Consider the following 7949-nt stretch of genomic DNA (forward strand, 5'->3'; position numbering starts at 1 on the left):
TGTTTTGTGAGCAGTTTAGTCACCATTTGCCATTGCACATAGAATTTCTTATTTGGCGCCTAACATGAGACACACAACAATATTTGAAGACGCTCCTCTATTTTCCGTGTTCACTCATCATAATATTTTTCCAGGTAACTCTTAATGTGCTTAATGAATAATGACATTCCAATAGGTATGCTCTGGCATGTCTTCTACGTTGCAGTACATAAAGGTCGCCACTACGCCACCCACAAAACACCTGCTCAGCTCGCTCAAAACAATCAAAATTGGAAGAATTTTATAACCTCCCTTCGTACACATCCGGGATCTGATACAATAAAAATCCCAATATTTACCTAAAATTTCTCAATTTGAGAAACTCGGTGGCTTGATCAACTTCCGAGTGTATTACACAACTTTTGATTCACACCTGAAATAAATCTTGAACACGAAAAGAAAAATATCTGACACGAAAACTAGCTGGGTCGCACATTGGGTTCGAACAAACACACCATTAATGATTTGCCAATTACACAAATTTATTCCGAAACACGTTGAAAAAAAATTAAAACAAAATCTCTACAAGAAAGAAAAGCTTGTGTGGACATATTACCTCGCACGCAGGCGGTCAACAAATAAAATAAGACATCTTAAAATTAGTTTTTTTCTTAATAATCGAAATAATCTGATCGTACAAGATTACCAGCTGAAACGTGCTATTTTTCGTAACATTTTATGAGTTAACTGCAATAAAACACGTGCCTTATTTAATTTTCGACTGATATAAATTTTTTTTATCGCAAACGACTTCTAACATCTTATCTACATTGAACACATTACAAAAACGATAAAATTTAAACAAGAATTACACAAATACAAACAATTTTAAAACGAAAAGCAAATACGGAGATACCTATCCATGCCAAGTTCGGAGATTACCGTGAGGCATTGCGCGTTGAACCATGAGCGAAATTGGGTCAAGTATCTGTTAATTAGCTCATCGCGGTTTTATCGTCGAGGCGACACTTGCAGATTATGGTGTTAATCCATTTTTTGGAGAGACCGTGCTGATATGTTAATGAAGTTAAATATCTGTAAAATCAAAATCGTGGTGAATCAAATTCTTTTGACGAATTAAGGGATAGCCCGAGACGAAATATTGCCGCGAATATAGACAAACGCATGAATTGAAGTTTAGTGCTTCTTATTCACAAAGGATAATTTAGGTACGGCCTAGAAACTATTACGTTAATTACGAACAATAGTGGACATTTTAACCCACAAAGATTAAAATTGGATGGAATTAATAAAGTTTAATTGCGAGACAGGGAATATTGTTACGCATATCGTTAATCGCGAAATTAAACTTAAAGTGACTTGAATTTGTAATGCGGTTGAAATGGTTGATTGTGCGCAACTAACATTTTAATATGAATGTGACAAAGGGCTGCAAATGAAGAATTTGATTTTTTTAAATATATGGTTGTGTAAACTACCTCATGCAGACGTTATTTTGATCCAGCAGTAATAATGGGACACTCTGAATGTGGTACGATTTCAATTTTTAACTACACATGTGGTGGACTATTTACGAATAAACACAAAGGTGGTCTATTTTATTTAAATTTGTATCTCAGTGTTTGTTTTTCCTTTTAGAAATCTAAGCCTGATTCTTATTTGAATTTTGTCGCTTTGCAGTAATTTGCGTGTAAAAGGTTTTACTTGGTCGTTGCGATAACGAGTTTTATTGTCAGGCGAAATTTAATTAACGCACGTGTTCTTTGGCTGATAGGGGAATGCAGGAAACGCCAAGAACTGCACGTTTCATGTGGAGAAGTGGGGACGTTTGGCGCGTTCCATCGTTGCTGGCGTTTATCTAATCGAATTGCGATTGGTGATTTATCTGAAAGTTCATGAAGAAGGACTTTGTTTTATGGTGGAGGTAGCGTTCCCTTAAATACTGGAGACAACGAAAAGAGTTTTTTTACTTTTTTGCGACGGTTTAAGAGTGCCTATATTTTTTATGCTAAATTTTCGAGCATTCAGCCTGTATATGAAAACGTATTGCGTCAGTATTGTAATGAAGTGTGCATAAAAAAATTCAATCTTAAGAAAAGATTTAAGGTCATATACATCCTCAAGTGAGATTCTGCAAAACCCGAATATCACAAGCAATAAAGTTAGCGGAGAAGAAAAATCCTCATCAACCCTTTACTTCAATAAAACTCATACGTAATTTGAAAAAAAATAAATTGCAACGAGGGCTATAAACGTCAAGCACCAAGAAAGCTAAGGGTTCATTTCATTTGCATAGATAATCTACGGATATAAATGTCCCAAATCTTCACAATTTCACTCTAGGTTCCTTACAATATATGTATAGCCAAAAAGCATCTCAAAATTTTTTAAAGTATCCTTTGTAATGGATACCATTTATTATGTTCGTCCACTAAGATCTAGTCATTGGTAAATGTAAAAAACTTTGACGGATGTTGCAGGGCGTAGATGCACAATAAAATCATAAGAGCATGGAACGAATGTAGTTAAAGAATGATTGCTATAAAACGCACTTAACTCCATCATTGTCGCAATTGAAATGATTGCCGATAACGCATTACTACACATTTTAGCTAAAGCAACAAATCCCTAATTCATCCTGCGAAAATCGATTGAGGCTTGCGCGTATCCCAAAAAGAATCCGGACCTGCGCCAGAAATTGATACAGAAAACAATTCCACCCTCGTTCTTATCTTTTCGTCGCTCGACAATTGCAAGCTGCCCTCCAAATTTACCATTCCGCTTTATTTTGTTTGTTTGACATGCGGCTAATTTTAAACCGACATGTAAATTTACGCGAAACTGAAAAGGCAGTAGGTGCGATAAATAGAGCACTTTGGTGCTAATTCCAAAATTCAACCCCCGAGTTCAAACATTCGGCTTGTTGGCAACGAATAGTGCAATGACCGGGCACAGCGCATGTAAACGATTTTTATTATTTCAATAAAAAAATTAGTGAAAGTGCGAACCGGTGGCCGGAAAAAGTTATTGTTCGCAAGATAAGAATAAGGCTGAATTTTGTAACAATTCGATTCGTTTTGAGGTCGTTATTGTTTTTCGACTTGGAAAGGCGAAAAAGTTGTAACAGTGGTGAGTCACTTGATTATATCAATCTTTTTTTTTCTTTTAGCAACAAGATGCTGCCCATCATTAATAATTGTTTTGGCCTAATTGGTCGGTGGAATCCTTTGAAAAACTAGATTCTGCGGTTTTGTAATTGAAGTTGTCGCATGATTGGCTTTCAGCCAATGGATTTGCTGTGTTTCTGGGCAAGATTAAGTTTTGCTATTGCAATTAAAATTCATAATATGGCAATTTTGTGGGAAAGTGACTTAATTGACATTCTTGATTGGACATTTATCAAATAATTACCTATTCCACTATTTTGCTGTATAGGTACTTCACCAGTTAATGCCACAAATCGGAAAATTGTCATCTTGTTCAGGGCCGGTAGACATAGCTGAAAATAAAAACTGGTATTTAAATTAATTCGTGAGTAAGTAAACCTTCCCTGTCTTCTCTTTCAAGTAGTTCAACCCCAGGTGGGTAATACGGTAGGTAATACATCAGCTTTGGATTAAATCACAAAATAGTCACACAATTATATGCCCTTATCGATTGTCTATTATTATACTATTGGAAACGTAGTCAAATAAAGATAATTTTAATGTCGACGGAGTTCATTCGTCAAGTCAAACTTTGCTAAAATAAAAAGAAAAGAATGAATAAATCAACATTTGATTACCCCGCATTTGAAATTACAACTTTACTCGAGAATGACGTAAAAGTTGAATAATGACGTTTTCGTTATACCAATATGCATCACCATCCTTGCGTAAGCAAGTAATAAATCGAGATCTAGTCAGGAAAGATGTACTGGAACTTCAGATCGCCGATTCTGTTGCTTGTCCCTTTTTCCTCAGATTATTACCACACCTACTTTGTACCTTGTTTTTGCTAGACTTGTTTTATAGTACTCTCTACTTTTATTAACTTGTTTCATTTGAAGCTCAGGATTATGTCAACCAACTGGAAGTATTAAGTAAACCTCACCATAACACCTCTTTGTATTGTAAATACAGAATGGACATGAAAGGTTAGTGAGACACTAAAACGTTGTCGTCGAGGTTCAAAATTTCTAACTTGCTCATTAATGCAATTGAAAATTTTTGTAGTGCACCCGTAGGTGATAACTCATGAAAACGTTAGAGACTTTTTCATAAACGCCCCCCCCCTCTCTCCCCCACTTAATTATATTAATAGTTCTGGCTCATTTTGTTTCAATACCTAGTTGTCATCATTGTCATTTTTGTTCACCTTTTCAGTAATATTGTGGCTGTATCCTTCTAAAAAATTTTGGAGGCGCCATCAAGTCAGTCAATAAAGGAATGAAACAGGACGTGTATAGTGATCCTTCTAGAACATTCTCGAGGCGCTATTAAGTCGATAAAGGATTAGTCATCGCCGATAAGGAATGTAACCGAATGTGACTCATTCTTTCTGTGAAATACGAAATACCTTCAAGATTTTTCAAGAAGTTTGTGATAAGTAAATTGAATTGTGCCTAATCTTAGTCTTAACGTCGATGCCAAAGTAATAAATAGTGAAATTCGCGCTCGTGTTTAAGTATTATAAATGGGAGTACAACTAAATGATAAATATAAATGAACTGTTATTAAGCAGTGTATTTAAGTACTGCTATATATCATCAATAATTAATCTATATAAATAAAAATGAATCGCCGAAATGTACGCGCATAACTACCTATGCACTAAATTAAAGAATTCTTTTTTTGTTGTATACAGGGTGTTTCGAAATTCGCGCACACGGACTGTGGGATGGTGTTATACAACGAACACTGAATAAAAAGTTCCTCTACCAGTTTTTGATCAGACCGGCACTTTTCGAGTTGTCGTTGTTCGAAAAATCTGAAAATTAAAATGCCGGAAAACAAAAGATAGTTCAAAACAATTTATTGTAATTATCCTACAATTCAAATTGCGAAATAATGGCCGGTAATTATTCAAATCGAGAATATTACGATATGTTGATGGCACTTGGGGCTTGTAATAATCGAGCAGGGCAACGGTGCGTTTATACGAGTTGCGACATCCTCTGCGGCGGCTACCAGCTGCTAACGTTTTTAGTAGATTAGAAGACTGAATTCTGTTCAACGGTAATGTTGCGGTGCTACAACGTGTTTTTAAAAATGTGTTATTATTAAGTTTAACCAATGGCGCAGCGTAGGGGGGGGGCGGAGATTTTTAAAACCGCAGTAGCTCGAAAAATAGCGGTCTGATGGAAAACTGGTAGAGGAACTTTTTGTTCAGTTTTTGTCGTATAACACCATCCCATAGTCCGTGTGTGCGAATTTCGAAACACCCTGTATGTTAGGACAAGGTTCGTAAAAAAAATTTCAAAGCTTTAATGATTCTTATTTACAACGGATAATTGACTGCCTAGAAACTATTACGTTAAATACGAACAATAGTGGAAATTTTAATTGCGAGATAGGGAATCTTATTGCGTATACAGACAACAGCGTAATACTTGAAGCGCAAAATTCATTCAATTCAAGTGGAATGGAATTTTTCCTTCTCCCCTTACTACTTACAACTTTTATTTCGACAAGTCTATGTAGTGCATACAGGATTTGTCACAAAATTAATGAACCTTAAAAAAACAGATTTATTGCTCGAACATGTAATAAAACTCTTCAAAATACTCTCCTCGTGCATCTAAACACGTTTGCCAACGTTTTTTCCATGCACTGTAGGCCCTCCAGAACTCCCTTTTCGAAATGTTGGTAAGGGTCTTCAGATACTTTCTTTTCAGCACAAGAAGTCTGCCGGGGCTACATCAGAGCTATAAGGGGGCTGTGGCACCGTTGAAACACTGACTGGATCAGATTGAAAGTTTACAACGAAGGCGGTTGCCTTGGTGGAGTCTCTATGACGACCGGAATACGTTGAAGAACACGATGACCATGGGCTTGACGCGGGATTCGCCCATTCTTGCTTTCTTCTGACGGGATGATCATCCATTCGCGATATTGATGTGTGTATTGAAATGTGGAAATCGGAAGATGATATTACTTCTGTGATTCTTGAATAATTTCCTTAGAAATGAAAAAGAAATCCCACGCGTTCGATAATGTCAAGGTAACTTTTTTTGTGACCGTTCCCTCACGTCACGCTCAAATTATCAGTGAAATGCACACTTTTCAACACGTAGTCAACCCACCTTAATCCCCACTTAGTCTGACGCGTTTGAGTAAATCCTAAAATCCCCTATTGCCCCCACCCCTCCCCCTCGAACTGGAGACCTCGTAGGCAACTGAACTAGGTGTCACGGGAAAGGCCAGAGCCCCCAACCCATCGCGCAGGCGCTGTACAGTCGCGTGGCGAAAAAATATAATCGAGAAAAGGTGCGTGCATGCACAGAGGTATCTGGCTGTTCTTTCTGAAATTTTAACAGTAGCACTTTTTAGTAAAAGCAAATCAATTGAAAGCTGAGTACGCGGATGCGCACAAGTAAATCTCTTTGTGGTTTAGGTAGGTACATCACTCAATACAAATCAAATTGATGCATGAGAAGTAAATAAAATAAAGGGAAAGTCCGGAGTCTCAACAAAATGCTGCTATGCGGAAAAGTTAAGTTTAGAAGAAACTCATATTCTTATTTAGTGGTTTTCTCGACTTTCTTTCCTCTCTCACCTCTCCTTCTTAACTTTTCACTTCCTCTCCCTTTTGTTTTCCTGTAGCACGTTGATAATTCAATCTTCTACTGCCTTCGATTTTCTTATATTTTTCCCCTCTCTCTATCAACTCCAGAAATCCTTCGCTGTGTGATTTTTTCGTATTCTTTCTACCTCTTCGCTTTTGCTTCTTTACATGTTTCCTGTACCTTCTCCATTCACTTTTTCGCAAGGAAAAGTATTGGTTTATTCCACAAAAATTTAAAAAAAGTTTCTCCAAGTATTTTTCGTTGAGAAATACGTAAAAACGGGGTTTTTGAAAAATCCTGGTACAGTGTCGTTGTCACACCTTTTCTTGTTAGCCTCTGGTATACAAAACCTACGTTTTATTACTAACTATTGTTTATGGTGTAGATGACCTTTATTGATTTTGAGCCCATTCCTCCCTTATTCCTCCTTCTATTAAAAGCAGACAAACATGTCAAAAGCCGCGTGCATTGCGCGCATATGCAGAATTAAATTTTCTTATTGGCGATGCGATGTAATTTTAATGCTAATTCTTTCAAATAAAAGCAAACTAATCGCTTGTGTCAAACATGTAGGGAGTAGGAGAGGGAGAGGAGGGAAATGTGAACAAGTGAAAATATTTTGAGGTCCGTGTGTGCGGAAAGGTATGTTTTATGAGATAACATATGATCAATTTATTTTTCTCTCATCTGCTTGTTATTTATCTCTCCTATTTTTTTCTTTCCTTTTCCATCAATCTTCTGTATCTATTTTTTCTGTTTCTGTTCGTCTCCCGGTTGCCTTCGGTTCCATCTTACATTTCTAGTAGTCTCCTTAATTTGTTTTTATTTTTTTCTGTAACATTCTTCGGTTATCGTTATCTCTTCGTCTTTGTGTCGCTAAAGTACTTGTCCTTCCTTTGCTATAAGTTCCCTCCACATGCTGGTGATCCTATTCTGACCTTGATCCTACTATGTATTATTTTACTCCTTAAATTCCCTGTTTCCTACAAGTATGTGTAGTGCCTCTCTCCATCACTCACCATCTATCATCTCATTTCTGTTAGGTGTTTTCTCCATTTGTTGCACCCTGTACCTTTTGCTATCCATTTAGTCCCTATTCTAGCGTATAGATCCTCATTCTAATATAATCGACCATCTGCACTTCTTTTGTCATTATATTGTTCCTTATCCTCTCCTTTACTCT

This window comes from Photinus pyralis, unplaced genomic scaffold, assembly GCF_008802855.1.
Source record: "Photinus pyralis isolate 1611_PpyrPB1 unplaced genomic scaffold, Ppyr1.3 Ppyr1.4_LG4, whole genome shotgun sequence".
Lineage (NCBI taxonomy): Eukaryota > Metazoa > Arthropoda > Insecta > Coleoptera > Lampyridae > Photinus > Photinus pyralis.